Here is a 24807-nt window from a genome sequence, read left to right as displayed (position 1 = left end):
TTTTCAACAACCAAAAGTGTCAAATAATGTTTTAGGAGCTGTTTCTCAACAACCAAAAGTGTAAAATAATGTTTTAGTTGCTGTTTCTCAACAACCAAAGTGTCAAATAATGGTTAGAAGCTGTTTTTCAACAACCAAAAGTGTCAAATAATGTTTTAGGAGCTGTTTCTCAACAACCAAAAGTGTAAAATAATGTTTTATGAGCTGTTTCTCAACAACCAAAGTGTCAAATAATGGTTAGAAGCTGTTTTTCAACAACCAAAAGTGTCAAATAATGTTTTAGGAGCTGTTTCTCAACAACCAAAAGTGTAAAATAATGTTTTAGGAGCTGTTTCTCAACAACCAAAGTGTCAAATAATGGTTAGAAGCTGTTTTTCAACAACCAAAAGTGTCAAATAATGTTTTAGGAGCTGTTTCTCAACAACCAAAAGTGTAAAATAATGTTTAAGGAGCTGTTTCTCAACAACCAAAGTGTCAAATAATGGTTAGAAGCTGTTTTTCAACAACCAAAAGTGTCAAATAATGTTTTAGGAGCTGTTTCTCAACAACCAAAACTGTAAAATAATGTTTTATGAGCTGTTTCTCAACAACCAAAGTGTCAAATAATGGTTAGAAGCTGTTTTTCAACAACCAAAAGTGTCAAATAATGATTTAGGAGCTGTTTCTCAACAACCAAAAGTGTAAAATAATGTTTTATGAGCTGTTTCTCAACAACCAAAGTGTCAAATAATGGTTAGAAGCTGTTTTTCAACAACCAAAAGTGTCAAATAATGTTTTAGGAGCTGTTTCTCAACAACCAAAAGTGTCAAATAATGTTTTAGGAGCTGTTTCTCAACAACCAAAGTGTCAAATAATGGTTAGAAGCTGTTTTTCAACAACCAAAAGTGTCAAATAATGTTTTAGGAGCTGTTTCTCAACAACCAAAAGTGTCAAATAATGTTTTAGGAGCTGTTTCTCAACAACCAAAGTGTCAAATAATGGTTAGAAGCTGTTTTTCAACAACCAAAAGTGTCAAATAATGTTTTAGGAGCTGTTTCTCAACAACCAAAAGTGTCAAATAATGTTTTAGGAGCTGTTTCTCAACAACCAAAGTGTCAAATAATGGTTAGAAGCTGTTTTTCAACAACCAAAAGTGTCAAATAATGTTTTAGGAGCTGTTTCTCAACAACCAAAAGTGTAAAATAATGTTTTAGGAGCTGTTTCTTTGGCAAATTATTTTGGGAGGCAAATTATTTTGGGAGGCAAATTATTTTGGCAAATTATTTTGGGAGGCAAATTATTTTGGGAGCCAAATAATTTGCCAAAATAATTTTTTCTCCCAAAATAATTTGCCTCCCAAAATAATTTGCCTCCCAAAATAATTTGCCAAAATAATTTGCCTCCCAAAATAATTTGCCTCCCAAAATAATTTGCCTCCCAAAATAATTTGCCTCCCAAAATAATTTGCCAAAATAAATTGCCTCCCAAAATAATTTGCCAAAATAATTTGCCTCCCAAAATAATTTGCCTCCCAAAATAATTTGCCAAAATAATTTGCCTCCCAAAATAATTTGCCTCCCAAAATAATTTGCCTCCCAAAATAATTTGCCAAAATAATTTGCCAAAATAATTTGCCTCCCAAAATAATTTGCCTCCCAAAATAATTTGTCTCCCAAAATAATTTGCCAAAATAATTTGCCTCCCAAAATAATTTGCCTCCCAAAATAATTTGCCTCCCAAAAGAATTTGCCTCCCAAAAGAATTTGCCTCCCAAAATAATTTCCCAAAATAATTTGCCTGCCAAAATAATTTGCCTGCCAAAATAATTTGCCTGCCAAAATAATTTGCCTCCCAAAATAGATTGCCTCCCAAAATAATTTGCCTCCCAAAATAATTGCCAAAATAATTTGCCTCCCAAAATAATTTGCCTCCCAAAATAATCCCCCACCCACTCGAGTCAAAATAAAAACCAACGAAGAAGAAGGGGGAAGTCCCGCCTCGTTGTCTGGGCCAGCCAATGGGCCAGCTGGCCTGAACTGGGCCAAAACGGATCTAGAAAGATGGCGATTTCCATTGCAAGGACTGACAGGCTTCATTTTACGTTCACGTTAGACCCGCGGAACGCTTTGTCCATATTTTTTACAGTCTATGGTTTAAACATTAGTTCTCTGTGTGTGTGTGTGTGTGTGTGTGTGTGTGTGTGTGTAGGAGGCGTGTCTCCGCGGCATCAAGGAGGTGATCTCTGCGTGGATTGGTCAGAGTGTGTACCATGTGGTCTGGCTCAACTGTAAGGCTGCGTACGGATATGAATACCTGTTCACCAGTCTGGGAGACGCCTTCAACACACAGGTAGCACGCACGCACAAATGCAAAATTCTTGCATAATAATAATAAAATAATTTGCCAAAATAATTTGCCAAAATAATTTGCCAAAATAATTTGCCTGCCAAAATAATTTGCCTCCCAAAATAATTTGCCTGCCAAAATAATTTGCCTCCCAAAATAATTTGCCAAAATAATTTGCCTCCCAAAATAATTTGCCAAAATAATTTGCCTCCCAAAATAATTTGCCAAAATAATTTGCCTCCCAAAATAATTTGCCTCCCAAAATAATTTGCCAAAATAATTTAATTTGCCTCCCAAAATAATTTGCCTCCCAAAATAATTTGCCAAAATAATTTGCCTCCCAAAATAATTTGCCTCCCAAAATAATTTGCCAAAATAATTTGCATCCCAAAATAATTTGCCTCCCAAAATAATTTGCCAAAATAATTTGCCAAAATAATTTGCCAAAATAATTTGCCTCCCAAAATAATTTGCCTCCCAAAATAATTTGCCTCCCAAAATAATTTGCATCCCAAAATAATTTGCCTCCCAAAATAATTTGCCTCCCAAAATAATTTGCCAAAATAATTTGCCTCCCAAAATAATTTGCCTCCCAAAATAATTTGCCTCCCAAAATAATTTGCCTCCCAAAGTGTAAAATAATGTTTTAGGAGCTGTTTCTCAACAACCAAAGTGTCAAATAATGGTTAGAAGCTGTTTTTCAACAACCAAAAGTGTAAAATAATGTTTTAGGAGCTGTTTCTCAACAACCAAAGTGTCAAATAATGGTTAGAAGCTGTTTTTCAACAACCAAAAGTGTCAAATAATGTTTTAGGAGCTGTTTCTCAACAACCAAAAGTGTAAAATAATGTTTTAGTTGCTGTTTCTCAACAACCAAAGTGTCAAATAATGGTTAGAAGCTGTTTTTCAACAACCAAAAGTGTCAAATAATGTTTTAGGAGCTGTTTCTCAACAACCAAAAGTGTAAAATAATGTTTTATGAGCTGTTTCTCAACAACCAAAGTGTCAAATAATGGTTAGAAGCTGTTTTTCAACAACCAAAAGTGTCAAATAATGTTTTAGGAGCTGTTTCTCAACAACCAAAAGTGTAAAATAATGTTTAAGGAGCTGTTTCTCAACAACCAAAGTGTCAAATAATGGTTAGAAGCTGTTTTTCAACAACCAAAAGTGTCAAATAATGTTTTAGGAGCTGTTTCTCAACAACCAAAACTGTAAAATAATGTTTTATGAGCTGTTTCTCAACAACCAAAGTGTCAAATAATGGTTAGAAGCTGTTTTTCAACAACCAAAAGTGTCAAATAATGATTTAGGAGCTGTTTCTCAACAACCAAAAGTGTAAAATAATGTTTTATGAGCTGTTTCTCAACAACCAAAGTGTCAAATAATGGTTAGAAGCTGTTTTTCAACAACCAAAAGTGTCAAATAATGTTTTAGGAGCTGTTTCTCAACAACCAAAAGTGTCAAATAATGTTTTAGGAGCTGTTTCTCAACAACCAAAGTGTCAAATAATGGTTAGAAGCTGTTTTTCAACAACCAAAAGTGTCAAATAATGTTTTAGGAGCTGTTTCTCAACAACCAAAAGTGTCAAATAATGTTTTAGGAGCTGTTTCTCAACAACCAAAGTGTCAAATAATGGTTAGAAGCTGTTTTTCAACAACCAAAAGTGTCAAATAATGTTTTAGGAGCTGTTTCTCAACAACCAAAAGTGTCAAATAATGTTTTAGGAGCTGTTTCTCAACAACCAAAGTGTCAAATAATGGTTAGAAGCTGTTTTTCAACAACCAAAAGTGTCAAATAATGTTTTAGGAGCTGTTTCTCAACAACCAAAAGTGTAAAATAATGTTTTAGGAGCTGTTTCTTTGGCAAATTATTTTGGGAGGCAAATTATTTTGGGAGGCAAATTATTTTGGGAGGCAAATTATTTTGGCAAATTATTTTGGGAGGCAAATTATTTTGGGAGCCAAATAATTTGCCAAAATAATTTTTTCTCCCAAAATAATTTGCCTCCCAAAATAATTTGCCAAAATAATTTGCCTCCCAAAATAATTTGCCAAAATAATTTGCCTCCCAAAATAATTTGCCTCCCAAAATAATTTGCCAAAATAAATTGCCTCCCAAAATAATTTGCCAAAATAATTTGCCTCCCAAAATAATTTGCCTCCCAAAATAATTTGCCAAAATAATTTGCCTCCCAAAATAATTTGCATCCCAAAATAATTTGCCTCCCAAAATAATTTGCCTCCCAAAATAATTTGCCAAAATAATTTGCCTCCCAAAATAATTTGCCAAAATAATTTGCCAAAATAATTTGCCTCCCAAAATAATTTGCCTCCCAAAATAATTTGTCTCCCAAAATAATTTGCCAAAATAATTTGCCTCCCAAAATAATTTGCCTCCCAAAATAATTTGCCAAAATAATTTGCATCCCAAAATAATTTGCCTCCCAAAATAATTTGCCTCCCAAAATAATTTGCCAAAATAATTTGCCTCCCAAAATAATTTGCCTCCCAAAATAATTTGCCAAAATAATTTGCCTCCCAAAATAATTTGCCAAAATAATTTGCATCCCAAAATAATTTGCCTCCCAAAAATAATTTGCCTCCCAAAATAATTTGCCAAAATAATTTGCCTCCCAAAATAATTTGCCAAAATAATTTGCCTGCCAAAATAATTTGCCTCCCAAAATAATTTGCCAAAATAATTTGCCTCCCAAAATAATTTGCCTCCCAAAATAATTTGCCTCCCAAAATAATTTGCCTCCCAAAATAATTTGCCAAAATAATTTAATTTGCCTCCCAAAATAATTTGCCTCCCAAAATAATTTGCCTCCCAAAATAATTTGCCTCCCAAAATAATTTGCCTCCCAAAATAATTTGCCTCCCAAAATAATTTCCCAAAATAATTTCCCAAAATAATTTGCCTGCCAACATAATTTGCCTGCCAAAATAATTTGCCTGCCAAAATAATTTGCCTCCCAAAATAATTTGCCTGCCAACATAATTTGCCTGCCAAAATAATTTGCCTCCCAAAATAATTTGCCTCCCAAAATAATTTCCCAAAATAATTTCCCAAAATAATTTGCCTGCCAACATAATTTGCCTGCCAAAATAATTTGCCTGCCAAAATAATTTGCCTCCCAAAATAATTTGCCTCCCAAAATAATTTGCCTCCCAAAATAATTGCCAAAATAATTTGCCTCCCAAAATAATTTGCCTCCCAAAATAATCCCCCACCCACTCGAGTCAAAATAAAAACCAACGAAGAAGAAGGGGGAAGTCCCGCCTCGTTGTCTGGGCCAGCCAATGGGCCAGCTGGCCTGAACTGGGCCAAAACGGATCTAGAAAGATGGCGATTTCCATTGCAAGGACTGACAGGCTTCATTTTACGTTCACGTTAGACCCGCGGAACGCTTTGTCCATATCTTTTACAGTCTATGGTTTAAACATTAGTTCTCTGTGTGTGTGTGTGTGTGTGTGTGTGTGTGTGTGTGTGTGTGTGTGTAGGAGGCGTGTCTCCGCGGCATCAAGGAGGTGATCTCTGCGTGGATTGGTCAGAGTGTGTACCATGTGGTCTGGCTCAACTGTAAGGCTGCGTACGGATATGAATACCTGTTCACCAGTCTGGGAGACGCCTTCAACACACAGGTAGCACGCACGCACAAATGCAAAATTCTTGCATAATAATAATAAAATAATTTGCCAAAATAATTTGCCAAAATAATTTGCCAAAATATTTTGCCAAAATAATTTGCCAAAATAATTTGCCAAAATAATTTGACAAAATAATTTGACAAAATAATTTGACAAAATAATTGCCTGCCAAAATAATTTGCCTCCCAAAATAATTTGCCAAAATAATTTGCCTCCCAAAATAATTTGCCTCCCAAAATAATTTGCCTCCCAAAATAATTTGCCAAAATAATTTGCCTCCCAAAATAATTTGCCAAAATAATTTGCCTCCCAAAATAATTTGCCAAAATAATTTGCATCCCAAAATAATTTGCCTCCCAAAATAATTTGCCTCCCAAAATAATTTGCCTCCCAAAATAATTTGCCAAAATAATTTGCCTGCCAAAATAATTTGCCTCCCAAAATAATTTGCCTGCCAAAATAATTTGCCTCCCAAAATAATTTGCCAAAATAATTTGCCTCCCAAAATAATTTGCCAAAATAATTTGCCTCCCAAAATAATTTGCCTCCCAAAATAATTTGCCAAAATAATTTAATTTGCCTCCCAAAATAATTTGCCTCCCAAAATAATTTGCCAAAATAATTTGCCTCCCAAAATAATTTGCCAAAATAATTTGCCTGCCAAAATAATTTGCCTCCCAAAATAATTTGCCTGCCAAAATAATTTGCCTCCCAAAATAATTTGCCAAAATAATTTGCCTCCCAAAATAATTTGCCAAAATAATTTGCCTCCCAAAATAATTTGCCTCCCAAAATAATTTGCCTCCCAAAATAATTTGCCAAAATAATTTAATTTGCCTCCCAAAATAATTTGCCTCCCAAAATAATTTGCCAAAATAATTTGCCTCCCAAAATAATTTGCCAAAATAATTTGCCTCCCAAAGTGTAAAATAATGTTTTAGGAGCTGTTTCTCAACAACCAAAGTGTCAAATAATGGTTAGAAGCTGTTTTTCAACAACCAAAAGTGTAAAATAATGTTTTAGGAGCTGTTTCTCAACAACCAAAGTGTCAAATAATGGTTAGAAGCTGTTTTTCAACAACCAAAAGTGTCAAATAATGTTTTAGGAGCTGTTTCTCAACAACCAAAAGTGTAAAATAATGTTTTAGTTGCTGTTTCTCAACAACCAAAGTGTCAAATAATGGTTAGAAGCTGTTTTTCAACAACCAAAAGTGTCAAATAATGTTTTAGGAGCTGTTTCTCAACAACCAAAAGTGTAAAATAATGTTTTATGAGCTGTTTCTCAACAACCAAAGTGTCAAATAATGGTTAGAAGCTGTTTTTCAACAACCAAAAGTGTCAAATAATGTTTTAGGAGCTGTTTCTCAACAACCAAAAGTGTAAAATAATGTTTTAGGAGCTGTTTCTCAACAACCAAAGTGTCAAATAATGGTTAGAAGCTGTTTTTCAACAACCAAAAGTGTCAAATAATGTTTTAGGAGCTGTTTCTCAACAACCAAAAGTGTAAAATAATGTTTAAGGAGCTGTTTCTCAACAACCAAAGTGTCAAATAATGGTTAGAAGCTGTTTTTCAACAACCAAAAGTGTCAAATAATGTTTTAGGAGCTGTTTCTCAACAACCAAAACTGTAAAATAATGTTTTATGAGCTGTTTCTCAACAACCAAAGTGTCAAATAATGGTTAGAAGCTGTTTTTCAACAACCAAAAGTGTCAAATAATGATTTAGGAGCTGTTTCTCAACAACCAAAAGTGTAAAATAATGTTTTATGAGCTGTTTCTCAACAACCAAAGTGTCAAATAATGGTTAGAAGCTGTTTTTCAACAACCAAAAGTGTCAAATAATGTTTTAGGAGCTGTTTCTCAACAACCAAAAGTGTCAAATAATGTTTTAGGAGCTGTTTCTCAACAACCAAAGTGTCAAATAATGGTTAGAAGCTGTTTTTCAACAACCAAAAGTGTCAAATAATGTTTTAGGAGCTGTTTCTCAACAACCAAAAGTGTCAAATAATGTTTTAGGAGCTGTTTCTCAACAACCAAAGTGTCAAATAATGGTTAGAAGCTGTTTTTCAACAACCAAAAGTGTCAAATAATGTTTTAGGAGCTGTTTCTCAACAACCAAAAGTGTCAAATAATGTTTTAGGAGCTGTTTCTCAACAACCAAAGTGTCAAATAATGGTTAGAAGCTGTTTTTCAACAACCAAAAGTGTCAAATAATGTTTTAGGAGCTGTTTCTCAACAACCAAAAGTGTAAAATAATGTTTTAGGAGCTGTTTCTTTGGCAAATTATTTTGGGAGGCAAATTATTTTGGGAGGCAAATTATTTTGGCAAATTATTTTGGGAGGCAAATTATTTTGGGAGCCAAATAATTTGCCAAAATAATTTTTTCTCCCAAAATAATTTGCCTCCCAAAATAATTTGCCAAAATAATTTGCCTCCCAAAATAATTTGCCAAAATAATTTGCCTCCCAAAATAATTTGCCTCCCAAAATAATTTGCCAAAATAAATTGCCTCCCAAAATAATTTGCCAAAATAATTTGCCTCCCAAAATAATTTGCCTCCCAAAATAATTTGCCTCCCAAAATAATTTGCCAAAATAATTTGCCTCCCAAAATAATTTGCATCCCAAAATAATTTGCCTCCCAAAATAATTTGCCTCCCAAAATAATTTGCCAAAATAATTTGCCTCCCAAAATAATTTGCCAAAATAATCTGCCAAAATAATTTGCCAAAATAATTTGCCTCCCAAAATAATTTGCCTCCCAAAATAATTTGCCTCCCAAAATAATTTGTCTCCCAAAATAATTTGCCAAAATAATTTGCCTCCCAAAATAATTTGCCTCCCAAAATAATTTGCATCCCAAAATAATTTGCCTCCCAAAATAATTTGCCTCCCAAAATAATTTGCCTCCCAAAATAATTTGCCTCCCAAAATAATTTGCCAAAATAATTTAATTTGCCTCCCAAAATAATTTGCCTCCCAAAATAATTTGCCTCCCAAAATAATTTGCCAAAATAATTTGCCTCCCAAAATAATTTGCCAAAATAATTTGCCAAAATAATTTGCCTCCCAAAATAATTTGCCTCCCAAAATAATTTGTCTCCCAAAATAATTTGCCAAAATAATTTGCCTCCCAAAATAATTTGCCTCCCAAAATAATTTGCCAAAATAATTTGCCTCCCAAAATAATTTGCCTCCCAAAATAATTTGCCTCCCAAAATAATTTGCCTCCCAAAATAATTTGCCAAAATAATTTGCATCCCAAAATAATTTGCCTCCCAAAATAATTTGCCTCCCAAAATAATTTGCCAAAATAATTTGCCTCCCAAAATAATTTGCCAAAATAATTTGCCTGCCAAAATAATTTGCCTCCCAAAATAATTTGCCAAAATAATTTGCCTCCCAAAATAATTTGCCTCCCAAAATAATTTGCCTCCCAAAATAATTTGCCTCCCAAAATAATTTGCCAAAATAATTTAATTTGCCTCCCAAAATAATTTGCCTCCCAAAATAATTTGCCTCCCAAAATAATTTGCCTCCCAAAATAATTTGCCTCCCAAAAGAATTTGCCTCCCAAAATAATTTCCCAAAATAATTTGCCTGCCAACATAATTTGCCTGCCAAAATAATTTGCCTGCCAAAATAATTTGCCTCCCAAAATAATTTGCCTCCCAAAATAATTGCCAAAATAATTTGCCTCCCAAAATAATTTGCCTCCCAAAATAATCCCCCACCCACTCGAGTCAAAATAAAAACCAACGAAGAAGAAGGGGGAAGTCCCGCCTCGTTGTCTGGGCCAGCCAATGGGCCAGCTGGCCTGAACTGGGCCAAAACGGATCTAGAAAGATGGCGATTTCCATTGCAAGGACTGACAGGCTTCATTTTACGTTCACGTTAGACCCGCGGAACGCTTTGTCCATATTTTTTACAGTCTATGGTTTAAACATTAGTTCTCTGTGTGTGTGTGTGTGTGTGTGTGTGTGTGTGTGTGTGTGTGTGTAGGAGGCGTGTCTCCGCGGCATCAAGGAGGTGATCTCTGCGTGGATTGGTCAGAGTGTGTACCATGTGGTCTGGCTCAACTGTAAGGCTGCGTACGGATATGAATACCTGTTCACCAGTCTGGGAGACGCCTTCAACACACAGGTAGCACGCACGCACAAATGCAAAATTCTTGCATAATAATAATAAAATAATTTGCCAAAATAATTTGCCAAAATAATTTGCCAAAATAATTGCCTGCCAAAATAATTTGCCTCCCAAAATAATTTGCCTCCCAAAATAATTTGCCTCCCAAAATAATTTGCCAAAATAATTTGCCTCCCAAAATAATTTGCCAAAATAATTTGCATCCCAAAATAATTTGCCTCCCAAAATAATTTGCCTCCCAAAATAATTTGCCTCCCAAAATAATTTGCCAAAATAATTTGCCTGCCAAAATAATTTGCCTCCCAAAATAATTTGCCTGCCAAAATAATTTGCCTCCCAAAATAATTTGCCAAAATTTGCCTCCCAAAATAATTTGCCTCCCAAAATAATTTGCCTCCCAAAATAATTTGCCTCCCAAAATAATTTGCCAAAATAATTTAATTTGCCTCCCAAAATAATTTGCCTCCCAAAATAATTTGCCAAAATAATTTGCCTCCCAAAATAATTTGCCAAAATAATTTGCCTCCCAAAATAATTTGCCAAAATAATTTGCATCCCAAAATAATTTGCCTCCCAAAATAATTTGCCAAAATAATTTGCCTCCCAAAATAATTTGCCTCCCAAAATAATTTGCCTCCCAAAATAATTTGCCTCCCAAAATAATTTGCATCCCAAAATAATTTGCCTCCCAAAATAATTTGCCTCCCAAAATAATTTGCCAAAATAATTTGCCTCCCAAAATAATTTGCCAAAATAATTTGCCTCCCAAAATAATTTGCCTCCCAAAATAATTTGCCTCCCAAAATAATTTGCCTCCCAAAGTGTAAAATAATGTTTTAGGAGCTGTTTCTCAATAACCAAAAGTGTAAAATAATGTTTTAGGAGCTGTTTCTCAACAACCAAAGTGTCAAATAATGGTTAGAAGCTGTTTTTCAACAACCAAAAGTGTCAAATAATGTTTTAGGAGCTGTTTCTCAACAACCAAAAGTGTAAAATAATGTTTTAGGAGCTGTTTCTCAACAACCAAAGTGTCAAATAATGGTTAGAAGCTGTTTTTCAACAACCAAAAGTGTCAAATAATGTTTTAGGAGCTGTTTCTCAACAACCAAAAGTGTAAAATAATGTTTTAGGAGCTGTTTCTCAACAACCAAAGTGTCAAATAATGGTTAGAAGGTGTTTTTCAACAACCAAAAGTGTCAAATAATGTTTTAGGAGCTGTTTCTCAACAACCAAAAGTGTAAAATAATGTTTTATGAGCTGTTTCTCAACAACCAAAGTGTCAAATAATGGTTAGAAGCTGTTTTTCAACAACCAAAAGTGTCAAATAATGTTTTAGGAGCTGTTTCTCAACAACCAAAAGTGTAAAATAATGTTTTATGAGCTGTTTCTCAACAACCAAAGTGTCAAATAATGGTTAGAAGCTGTTTTTCAACAACCAAAAGTGTCAAATAATGTTTTTGGAGCTGTTTCTCAATAACCAAAAGTGTAAAATAATGTTTTAGGAGCTGTTTCTCAACAACCAAAGTGTCAAATAATGGTTAGAAGCTGTTTTTCAACAACCAAAAGTGTCAAATAATGTTTTAGGAGCTGTTTCTCAACAACCAAAAGTGTAAAATAATGTTTTAGGAGCTGTTTCTCAACAACCAAAGTGTCAAATAATGGTTAGAAGCTGTTTTTCAACAACCAAAAGTGTCAAATAATGTTTTAGGAGCTGTTTCTCAACAACCAAAAGTGTAAAATAATGTTTTATGAGCTGTTTCTCAACAACCAAAGTGTCAAATAATGGTTAGAAGCTGTTTTTCAACAACCAAAAGTGTCAAATAATGTTTTAGGAGCTGTTTCTCAACAACCAAAAGTGTAAAATAATGTTTTAGGAGCTGTTTCTCAACAACCAAAGTGTCAAATAATGGTTAGAAGCTGTTTTTCAACAACCAAAAGTGTCAAATAATGTTTTAGGAGCTGTTTCTCAACAACCAAAAGTGTAAAATAATGTTTAAGGAGCTGTTTCTCAACAACCAAAGTGTCAAATAATGGTTAGAAGCTGTTTTTCAACAACCAAAAGTGTCAAATAATGTTTTAGGAGCTGTTTCTCAACAACCAAAACTGTAAAATAATGTTTTATGAGCTGTTTCTCAACAACCAAAGTGCCAAATAATGGTTAGAAGCTGTTTTTCAACAACCAAAAGTGTCAAATAATGATTTAGGAGCTGTTTCTCAACAACCAAAAGTGTAAAATAATGTTTTATGAGCTGTTTCTCAACAACCAAAGTGTCAAATAATGGTTAGAAGCTGTTTTTCAACAACCAAAAGTGTCAAATAATGTTTTAGGAGCTGTTTCTCAAACACCAGAAGTGTAAAATAATGTTTTAGGAGCTGTTTCTCAACAACCAAAGTGTCAAATAATGGTTAGAAGCTGTTTTTCAACAACCAAAAGTGTCAAATAATGTTTTAGGAGCTGTTTCTCAACAACCAAAAGTGTCAAATAAAGTTTTATGAGCTGTTTCTCAACAACCAAAAGTGTCAAATAATGTTTTAGGAGTTGTTTCTCAACAACCAAAGTGTCAAATAATGGTTAGAAGCTGTTTTTCAACAACCAAAAGTGTCAAATAATGTTTTAGGAGCTGTTTCTCAACAACCAAAAGTGTAAAATAATGTTTTAGGAGCTGTTTCTTTGGCAAATTATTTTGGGAGGCAAATTATTTTGGCAAATTATTTTGGGAGGCAAATTATTTTGGGAGGCAAATTATTTTGGCAAATTATTTTGGGAGGCAAATTATTTTGGGAGCCAAATAATTTGCCAAAATAATTTGCCTCCCAAAATAATTTGCCTCCCAAAATAATTTGCCTCCCAAAATAATTTGCCAAAATAAATTGCCTCCCAAAATAATTTGCCAAAATAATTTGCCTCCCAAAATAATTTGCCAAAATAATTTGCCTCCCAAAATAATTTGCCAAAATAATTTGCCTCCCAAAATAATTTGCATCCCAAAATAATTTGCCTCCCAAAATAATTTGCCTCCCAAAATAATTTGCCTCCCAAAATAATTTGCCTCCCAAAATAATTTGCCAAAATAATTTGCCTCCCAAAATAATTTGCCAAAATAATTTGCCTCCCAAAATAATTTGCCAAAATAATTTGCATCCCAAAATAATTTGCCTCCCAAAATAATTTGCCTCCCAAAATAATTTGCCTCCCAAAATAATTTGCCAAAATAATTTGCCTGCCAAAATAATTTGCCTCCCAAAATAATTTGCCTGCCAAAATAATTTGCCTCCCAAAATAATTTGCCAAAATTTGCCTCCCAAAATAATTTGCCTCCCAAAATAATTTGCCTCCCAAAATAATTTGCCAAAATAATTTAATTTGCCTCCCAAAATAATTTGCCTCCCAAAATAATTTGCCAAAATAATTTGCCTCCCAAAATAATTTGCCAAAATAATTTGCCTCCCAAAATAATTTGCCAAAATAATTTGCATCCCAAAATAATTTGCCTCCCAAAATAATTTGCCAAAATAATTTGCCTCCCAAAATAATTTGCCTCCCAAAATAATTTGCCTCCCAAAATAATTTGCCTCCCAAAATAATTTGCATCCCAAAATAATTTGCCTCCCAAAATAATTTGCCTCCCAAAATAATTTGCCAAAATAATTTGCCTCCCAAAATAATTTGCCAAAATAATTTGCCTCCCAAAATAATTTGCCTCCCAAAATAATTTGCCTCCCAAAATAATTTGCCTCCCAAAGTGTAAAATAATGTTTTAGGAGCTGTTTCTCAACAACCAAAGTGTCAAATAATGGTTAGAAGCTGTTTTTCAACAACCAAAAGTGTCAAATAATGTTTTAGGAGCTGTTCCTCAATAACCAAAAGTGTAAAATAATGTTTTAGGAGCTGTTTCTCAACAACCAAAGTGTCAAATAATGGTTAGAAGCTGTTTTTCAACAACCAAAAGTGTCAAATAATGTTTTAGGAGCTGTTTCTCAACAACCAAAAGTGTAAAATAATGTTTTAGGAGCTGTTTCTCAACAACCAAAGTGTCAAATAATGGTTAGAAGCTGTTTTTCAACAACCAAAAGTGTCAAATAATGTTTTAGGAGCTGTTTCTCAACAACCAAAAGTGTAAAATAATGTTTTAGGAGCTGTTTCTCAACAACCAAAGTGTCAAATAATGGTTAGAAGGTGTTTTTCAACAACCAAAAGTGTCAAATAATGTTTTAGGAGCTGTTTCTCAACAACCAAAAGTGTAAAATAATGTTTTATGAGCTGTTTCTCAACAACCAAAGTGTCAAATAATGGTTAGAAGCTGTTTTTCAACAACCAAAAGTGTCAAATAATGTTTTAGGAGCTGTTTCTCAACAACCAAAAGTGTAAAATAATGTTTTATGAGCTGTTTCTCAACAACCAAAGTGTCAAATAATGGTTAGAAGCTGTTTTTCAACAACCAAAAGTGTCAAATAATGTTTTTGGAGCTGTTTCTCAATAACCAAAAGTGTAAAATAATGTTTTAGGAGCTGTTTCTCAACAACCAAAGTGTCAAATAATGGTTAGAAGCTGTTTTTCAACAACCAAAAGTGTCAAATAATGTTTTAGGAGCTGTTTCTCAACAACCAAAAGTGTAAAATAATGTTTTAGGAGCTGTTTCTCAACAACCAAAGTGTCAAATAATGGTTAGAAGCTGTTTTTCAACAACCAAAAGTGTCAAATAATGTTTTAGGAGCTGTTTCTCAACAACCAAAAGTGTAAAATAATGTTTTATGAGCTGTTTCTCAACAACCAAAGTGTCAAATAATGGTTAGAAGCTGTTTTTCAACAACCAAAAGTGTCAAATAATGTTTTAGGAGCTGTTTCTCAACAACCAAAAGTGTAAAATAATGTTTTAGGAGCTGTTTCTCAACAACCAAAGTGTCAAATAATGGTTAGAAGCTGTTTTTCAACAACCAAAAGTGTCAAATAATGTTTTAGGAGCTGTTTCTCAACAACCAAAAGTGTAAAATAATGTTTTATGAGCTGTTTCTCAACAACCAAAGTGTCAAATAATGGTTAGAAGCTGTTTTTCAACAACCAAAAGTGTCAAATAATGTTTTAGGAGCTGTTTCTCAACAACCAAAAGTGTAAAATAATGTTTTATGAGCTGTTTCTCAACAACCAAAGTGTCAAATAATGGTTAGAAGCTGTTTTTCAACAACCAAAAGTGTCAAATAATGTTTTAGGAGCTGTTTCTCAACAACCAAAAGTGTAAAATAATGTTTTATGAGCTGTTTCTCAACAACCAAAGTGTCAAATAATGGTTAGAAGCTGTTTTTCAACAACCAAAAGTGTCAAATAATGTTTTTGGAGCTGTTTCTCAATAACCAAAAGTGTAAAATAATGTTTTAGGAGCTGTTTCTCAACAACCAAAGTGTCAAATAATGGTTAGAAGCTGTTTTTCAACAACCAAAAGTGTCAAATAATGTTTTAGGAGCTGTTTCTCAACAACCAAAAGTGTAAAATAATGTTTTAGGAGCTGTTTCTCAACAACCAAAGTGTCAAATAATGGTTAGAAGCTGTTTTTCAACAACCAAAAGTGTCAAATAATGTTTTAGGAGCTGTTTCTCAACAACCAAAAGTGTAAAATAATGTTTTATGAGCTGTTTCTCAACAACCAAAGTGTCAAATAATGGTTAGAAGCTGTTTTTCAACAACCAAAAGTGTCAAATAATGTTTTAGGAGCTGTTTCTCAACAACCAAAAGTGTAAAATAATGTTTTAGGAGCTGTTTCTCAACAACCAAAGTGTCAAATAATGGTTAGAAGCTGTTTTTCAACAACCAAAAGTGTCAAATAATGTTTTAGGAGCTGTTTCTCAACAACCAAAAGTGTAAAATAATGTTTAAGGAGCTGTTTCTCAACAACCAAAGTGTCAAATAATGGTTAGAAGCTGTTTTTCAACAACCAAAAGTGTCAAATAATGTTTTAGGAGCTGTTTCTCAACAACCAAAACTGTAAAATAATGTTTTATGAGCTGTTTCTCAACAACCAAAGTGCCAAATAATGGTTAGAAGCTGTTTTTCAACAACCAAAAGTGTCAAATAATGATTTAGGAGCTGTTTCTCAACAACCAAAAGTGTAAAATAATGTTTTATGAGCTGTTTCTCAACAACCAAAGTGTCAAATAATGGTTAGAAGCTGTTTTTCAACAACCAAAAGTGTCAAATAATGTTTTAGGAGCTGTTTCTCAAACACCAGAAGTGTAAAATAATGTTTTAGGAGCTGTTTCTCAACAACCAAAGTGTCAAATAATGGTTAGAAGCTGTTTTTCAACAACCAAAAGTGTCAAATAATGTTTTAGGAGCTGTTTCTCAACAACCAAAAGTGTCAAATAAAGTTTTATGAGCTGTTTCTCAACAACCAAAAGTGTCAAATAATGTTTTAGGAGTTGTTTCTCAACAACCAAAGTGTCAAATAATGGTTAGAAGCTGTTTTTCAACAACCAAAAGTGTCAAATAATGTTTTAGGAGCTGTTTCTCAACAACCAAAAGTGTAAAATAATGTTTTAGGAGCTGTTTCTTTGGCAAATTATTTTGGGAGGCAAATTATTTTGGCAAATTATTTTGGGAGGCAAATTATTTTGGGAGGCAAATTATTTTGGCAAATTATTTTGGGAGGCAAATTATTTTGGGAGCCAAATAATTTGCCAAAATAATTTGCCTCCCAAAATAATTTGCCAAAATAATTTGCCTCCCAAAATAATTTGCCTCCCAAAATAATTTGCCTCCCAAAATAATTTGCCTCCCAAAATAATTTGCCAAAATAAATTGCCTCCCAAAATAATTTGCCAAAATAATTTGCCTCCCAAAATAATTTGCCAAAATAATTTGCCTCCCAAAATAATTTGCCAAAATAATTTGCCTCCCAAAATAATTTGCATCCCAAAATAATTTGCCTCCCAAAATAATTTGCCTCCCAAAATAATTTGCCTCCCAAAATAATTTGCCAAAATAATTTGCCTCCCAAAATAATTTGCCAAAATAATTTGCCTCCCAAAATAATTTGCCTCCCAAAATAATTTGCCTCCCAAAATAATTTGCCTCCCAAAATAATTTGCCAAAATAATTTGCCTGCCAAAATAATTTGCCTCCCAAAATAATTTGCCTGCCAAAATAATTTGCCTCCCAAAATAATTTGCCAAAATAATTTGCCTCCCAAAATAATTTGCCTCCCAAAATAATTTGCCTCCCAAAATAATTTGCCTCCCAAAATAATTTGCCTCCCAAAATAATTTGCCAAAATAATTTAATTTGCCTCCCAAAATAATTTGCCAAAATAATTTGCCTCCCAAAATAATTTGCCAAAATAATTTGCCTCCCAAAATAATTTGCCAAAATAATTTGCATCCCAAAATAATTTGCCTCCCAAAATAATTTGCCAAAATAATTTGCCTCCCAAAATAATTTGCCTCCCAAAATAATTTGCCTCCCAAAATAATTTGCATCCCAAAATAATTTGCCTCCCAAAATAATTTGCCTCCCAAAATAATTTGCCAAAATAATTTGCCTCCCAAAATAATTTGCCAAAATAATTTGCCTCCCAAAATAATTTGCCTCCCAAAATAATTTGCCTCCCAAAATAATTTGCCTCCCAAAGTGTAAAATAATGTTTTAGGAGCTGTTTCTCAACAACCAAAGTGTCAAATAATGGTTAGAAGCTGTTTTTCAACAACCAAAAGTGTCAAATAATGTTTTAGGAGCTGTTCCTCAATAACCAAAAGTGTAAAATAATGTTTTAGGAGCTGTTTCTCAACAACCAAAGTGTCAAATAATGGTTAGAAGCTGTTTTTCAACAACCAAAAGTGTCAAATAATGTTTTAGGAGCTGTTTCTCAACAACCAAAAGTGTAAAATAATGTTTTAGGAGCTGTTTCTCAACAACCAAAGTGTCAAATAATGGTTAGAAGCTGTTTTTCAACAACCAAAAGTGTCAAATAATGTTTTAGGAGCTGTTTCTCAACAACCAAAAGTGTAAAATAATGTTTTAGGAGCTGTTTCTCAACAACCAAAGTGTCAAATAATGGTTAGAAGGTGTTTTTCAACAACCAAAAGTGTCAAATAATGTTTTAGGAGCTGTTTCTCAACAACCAAAAGTGTAAAATAATGTTTTATGAGCTGTTTCTCAACAACCAAAGTGTCAAATAATGGTTAGAAGCTGTTTTTCAACAACCAAAAGTGTCAAATAATGTTTTAGGAGCTGTTTCTCAACAACCAAAAGTGTAAAATAATGTTTTATGAGCTGTTTCTCAACAACCAAAGTGTCAAATAATGGTTAGAAGCTGTTTTTCAACAACCAAAAGTGTCAAATAATGTTTTTGGAGCTGTTTCTCAATAACCAAAAGTGTAAAATAATGTTTTAGGAGCTGTTTCTCAACAACCAAAGTGTCAAATAATGGTTAGAAGCTGTTTTTCAACAACCAAAAGTGTCAAATAATGTTTTAGGAGCTGTTTCTCAACAACCAAAAGTGTAAAATAATGTTTTAGGAGCTGTTTCTCAACAACCAAAGTGTCAAATAATGGTTAGAAGCTGTTTTTCAACAACCAAAAGTGTCAAATAATGTTTTAGGAGCTGTTTCTCAACAACCAAAAGTGTAAAATAATGTTTTATGAGCTGTTTCTCAACAACCAAAGTGTCAAATAATGGTTAGAAGCTGTTTTTCAACAACCAAAAGTGTCAAATAATGTTTTAGGAGCTGTTTCTCAACAACCAAAAGTGTAAAATAATGTTTTAGGAGCTGTTTCTCAACAACCAAAGTGTCAAATAATGGTTAGAAGCTGTTTTTCAACAACCAAAAGTGTCAAATAATGTTTTAGGAGCTGTTTCTCAACAACCAAAAGTGTAAAATAATATTTAAGGAGCTGTTTCTCAACAACCAAAGTGTCAAATAATGGTTAGAAGCTGTTTTTCAACAACCAAAAGTGTCAAATAATGTTTTAGGAGCTGTTTCTCAACAACCAAAACTGTAAAATAATGTTTTATGAGCTGTTTCTCAACAACCAAAGTGCCAAATAATGGTTAGAAGCTGTTTTTCAACAACCAAAAGTGTCAAATAATGATTTAGGAGCTGTTTCTCAACAACCAAAAGTGTAAAATAATGTTTTATGAGCTGTTTCTCAACAACCAAAGTGTCAAATAATGGTTAGAAGCTGTTTTTCAACAACCAAAAGTGTCAAATAATGTTTTAGGAGCTGTTTCTCAAACACCAGAAGTGTAAAATAATGTTTTAGGAGCTGTTTCTCAACAACCAAAGTGTCAAATAATGGTTAGAAGCTGTTTTTCAACAACCAAAAGTGTCAAATAATGTTTTAGGAGCTGTTTCTCAACAACCAAAAGTGTCAAATAAAGTTTTATGAGCTGTTTCTCAACAACCAAAAGTGTCAAATAATGTTTTAGGAGTTGTTTCTCAACAACCAAAGTGTCAAATAATGGTTAGAAGCTGTTTTTCAACAACCAAAAGTGTCAAATAATGTTTTAGGAGCTGTTTCTCAACAACCAAAAGTGTAAAATAATGTTTTAGGAGCTGTTTCTTTGGCAAATTATTTTGGGAGGCAAATTATTTTGGCAAATTATTTTGGGAGGCAAATTATTTTGGGAGGCAAATTATTTTGGCAAATTATTTTGGGAGGCAAATTATTTTGGGAGCCAAATAATTTGCCAAAATAATTTGCCTCCCAAAATAATTTGCCAAAATAATTTGCCTCCCAAAATAATTTGCCTCCCAAAATAATTTGCCTCCCAAAATAATTTGCCAAAATAAATTGCCTCCCAAAATAATTTGCCAAAATAATTTGCCTCCCAAAATAATTTGCCAAAATAATTTGCCTCCCAAAATAATTTGCCAAAATAATTTGCCTCCCAAAATAATTTGCATCCCAAAATAATTTGCCTCCCAAAATAATTTGCCTCCCAAAATAATTTGCCTCCCAAAATAATTTGCCAAAATAATTTGCCTCCCAAAATAATTTGCCAAAATAATTTGCCTCCCAAAATAATTTGCCTCCCAAAATAATTTGTCTCCCAAAATAATTTGCCAAAATAATTTGCCTCCCAAAATAATTTGCCTCCCAAAATAATTTGCCAAAATAATTTGCATCCCAAAATAATTTGCCTCCCAAAATAATTTGCCTCCCAAAATAATTTGCCAAAATAATTTGCCTCCCAAAATAATTTGCCTCCCAAAATAATTTGCCTCCCAAAATAATTTGCCTCCCAAAATAATTTGCCAAAATAATTTGCATCCCAAAATAATTTGCCTCCCAAAATAATTTGCCAAAATAATTTGCCTCCCAAAATAATTTGCCTCCCAAAATAATTTGCCTCCCAAAATAATTTGCCTCCCAAAATAATTTGCCAAAATAATTTGCCAAAATAATTTGCCAAAATAATTTGCCAAAATAATTTGCCAAAATAATTTGCCAAAATAATTTGCCTCCCAAAATAATTTGCCAAAATAATTTGCATCCCAAAATAATTTGCCTCCCAAAATAATTTGCCTCCCAAAATAATTTGCCTCCCAAAATAATTTGCCAAAATAATTTGCCTCCCAAAATAATTTGCCTGCCAAAATAATTTGCCTCCCAAAATAATTTGCCTCCCAAAATAATTTGCCAAAATAATTTGCCTCCCAAAAGAATTTGCCAAAATAATTTGCCTCCCAAAATAATTTGCCTCCCAAAATAATTTGCCAAAATAATTTGCCTCCCAAAATAATTTGCCTCCCAAAATAATTTGCCTCCCAAAATAATTTGCCAAAATAATTTGCCTCCCAAAATAATTTGCCTCCCAAAATAATTTGCCTCCCAAAATAATTTGCCTGCCAAAATAATTTGCCTCCCAAAATAATTTGCCAAAATAATTTGCCTCCCAAAATAATTTGCCTCCCAAAATAATTTGCCAAAATAATTTGCCTCCCAAAATAATTTGCCAAAATAATTTAATTTGCCTCACAAAATAATTTGCCTCCCAAAATAATTTGCCAAAATAATTTGCCTCCCAAAATAATTTGCCAAAATAATTTGCCTCCCAAAATAATTTGCCAAAATAATTTGCCTCCCAAAATAATTTGCCAAAATAATTTGCATCCCAAAATAATTTGCCTCCCAAAATAATTTGCCAAAATAATTTGCCTCCCAAAATAATTTGCCTCCCAAAATAATTTGCCTCCCAAAATAATTTGCCTCCCAAAATAATTTGCCTCCCAAAATAATTTGCCAAAATAATTTGCCTCCCAAAATAATTTGCCTCCCAAAGTGTAAAATAATGTTTTAGGAGCTGTTTCTCAACAACCAAAGTGTCAAATAATGGTTAGAAGCTGTTTTTCAACAACCAAAAGTGTCAAATAATGTTTTAGGAGCTGTTTCTCAACAACCAAAAGTGTAAAATAATGTTTTAGGAGCTGTTTCTCAACAACCAAAGTGTCAAATAATGTTTAGAAGCTGTTTTTCAACAACCAAAAGTGTCAAATAATGTTTTAGGAGCTGTTTCTCAACAACCAAAAGTGTAAAATAATGTTTTAGGAGCTGTTTCTCAACAACCAAAGTGTCAAATAATGGTTAGAAGCTGTTTTTCAACAACCAAAAGTGTCAAATAATGTTTTAGGAGCTGTTTCTCAATAACCAAAAGTGTAAAATAATGTTTTAGGAGCTGTTTCTCAACAACCAAAGTGTCAAATAATGGTTAGAAGCTGTTTTTCAACAACCAAAAGTGTCAAATAATGTTTTAGGAGCTGTTTCTCAACAACCAAAAGTGTAAAATAATGTTTTAGGAGCTGTTTCTCAACAACCAAAGTGTCAAATAATGGTTAGAAGCTGTTTTTCAACAACCAAAAGTGTCAAATAATGTTTTAGGAGCTGTTTCTCAACAACCAAAGTGTCAAATAATGGTTAGAAGCTGTTTTTCAACAACCAAAAGTGTCAAATAATGTTTTAGGAGCTGTTTCTCAACAACCAAAAGTGTAAAATAATGTTTTATGAGCTGTTTCTCAACAACCAAAGTGTCAAATAATGGTTAGAAGCTGTTTTTCAACAACCAAAAGTGTCAAATAATGTTTTAGGAGCTGTTTCTCAACAACCAAAAGTGTAAAATAATGTTTTATGAGCTGTTTCTCAACAACCAAAGTGTCAAATAATGGTTAGAAGCTGTTTTTCAACAACCAAAAGTGTCAAATAATGTTTTAGGAGCTGTTTCTTAACAACCAAAAGTGTAAAATAATGTTTTATGAGCTGTTTCTCAACAACCAAAGTGTCAAATAATGGTTAGAAGCTGTTTTTCAACAACCAAAAGTGTCAAATAATGTTTTAGGAGCTGTTTCTCAACAACCAAAAGTGTAAAATAATGTTTTATGAGCTGTTTCTCAACAACCAAAGTGTCAAATAATGGTTAGAAGCTGTTTTTCAACAACCAAAAGTGTCGAATAATGTTTTATGAGCTGTTTCTCAACAACCAAAGTGTCAAATAATGGTTAGAAGCTGTTTTTATTTAATAATTTGCATCCCAAAATAATTTGCCTCCCAAAATAATTTGCCAAAATAATTTGCCAAAATAATTTGCCTCCCAAAATAATTTGCCTCCCAAAATAATTTGCCTCCCAAAATAATTTGCCAAAATAATTTGCATCCCAAAATAATTTGCCTCCCAAAATAATTTGCCTCCCAAAATAATTTGCCAAAATAATTTGCCTCCCAAAATAATTTGCCTCCCAAAATAATTTGCCTCCCAAAGTGTAAAATAATGTTTTAGGAGCTGTTTCTCAACAACCAAAGTGTCAAATAATGGTTAGAAGCTGTTTTTCAACAACCAAAAGTGTCAAATAATGTTTTAGGAGCTGTTTCTCAACAACCAAAAGTGTAAAATAATGTTTTAGGAGCTGTTTCTCAACAACCAAAGTGTCAAATAATGGTTAGAAGCTGTTTTTCAACAACCAAAAGTGTCAAATAATGTTTTAGGAGCTGTTTCTCAACAACCAAAAGTGTAAAATAATGTTTTAGGAGCTGTTTCTCAACAACCAAAGTGTCAAATAATGGTTAGAAGCTGTTTTTCAACAACCAAAAGTGTCAAATAATGTTTTAGGAGCTGTTTCTCAATAACCAAAAGTGTAAAATAATGTTTTAGGAGCTGTTTCTCAACAACCAAAGTGTCAAATAATGGTTAGAAGCTGTTTTTCAACAACCAAAAGTGTCAAATAATGTTTTAGGAGCTGTTTCTCAACAACCAAAAGTGTAAAATAATGTTTTAGGAGCTGTTTCTCAACAACCAAAGTGTCAAATAATGGTTAGAAGCTGTTTTTCAACAACCAAAAGTGTCAAATAATGTTTTAGGAGCTGTTTCTCAATAACCAAAAGTGTAAAATAATGTTTTAGGAGCTGTTTCTCAACAACCAAAAGTGTCAAATAATGTTTTAGGAGCTGTTTCTCAACAACCAAAGTGTCAAATAATGGTTAGAAGCTGTTTTTCAACAACCAAAAGTGTCAAATAATGTTTTAGGAGCTGTTTCTCAACAACCAAAGTGTCAAATAATGGTTAGAAGCTGTTTTTCAACAACCAAAAGTGTCAAATAATGTTTTAGGAGCTGTTTCTCAACAACCAAAAGTGTAAAATAATGTTTTAGGAGCTGTTTCTCAACAACCAAAGTGTCAAATAATGGTTAGAAGCTGTTTTTCAACAACCAAAAGTGTCAAATAATGTTTTAGGAGCTGTTTCTCAATAACCAAAAGTGTAAAATAATGTTTTAGGAGCTGTTTCTCAACAACCAAAGTGTCAAATAATGGTTAGAAGCTGTTTTTCAACAACCAAAAGTGTCAAATAATGTTTTAGGAGCTGTTTCTCAACAACCAAAGTGTCAAATAATGGTTAGAAGCTGTTTTTCAACAACCAAAAGTGTCAAATAATGTTTTAGGAGCTGTTTCACAACAACCAAAAGTGTAAAATAATGTTTTAGGAGCTGTTTCTCAACAACCAAAGTGTCAAATAATGGTTAGAAGCTGTTTTTCAACAACCAAAAGTGTCAAATAATGTTTTAGGAGCTGTTTCTCAACAACCAAAAGTGTAAAATAATGGTTAGAAGCTGTTTTTCAACAACCAAAAGTGTCAAATAATGTTTTAGGAGCTGTTTCTCAACAACCAAAAGTGTAAAATAATGTTTTAGGAGCTGTTTCTCAACAACCAAAGTGTCAAATAATGGTTAGAAGCTGTTTTTCAACAACCAAAAGTGTCAAATAATGTTTTAGGAGCTGTTTCTCAACAACCAAAAGTGTAGAATAATGTTTTATGAGCTGTTTCTCAACAACCAAAGTGTCAAATAATGGTTAGAAGCTGTTTTTCAACAACCAAAAGTGTCAAATAATGTTTTAGGAGCTGTTTCTCAATAACCAAAAGTGTAAAATAATGTTTTAGGAGCTGTTTCTCAACAACCAAAAGTGTCAAATAATGTTTTAGGAGCTGTTTCTCAACAACCAAAGTGTCAAATAATGGTTAGAAGCTGTTTTTCAACAACCAAAAGTGTCAAATAATGTTTTAGGAGCTGTTTCTCAACAACCAAAGTGTCAAATAATGGTTAGAAGCTGTTTTTCAACAACCAAAAGTGTCAAATAATGTTTTAGGAGCTGTTTCTCAACAACCAAAAGTGTAAAATAATGTTTTAGGAGCTGTTTCTCAACAACCAAAGTGT

Source organism: Protomyctophum bolini (genome assembly GCF_963924005.1).
Source record: "Protomyctophum bolini genome assembly, chromosome: 3".
NCBI classification, from domain to species: domain Eukaryota; kingdom Metazoa; phylum Chordata; class Actinopteri; order Myctophiformes; family Myctophidae; genus Protomyctophum; species Protomyctophum bolini.
Note: the sequence above shows the minus strand (reverse complement) of the source record.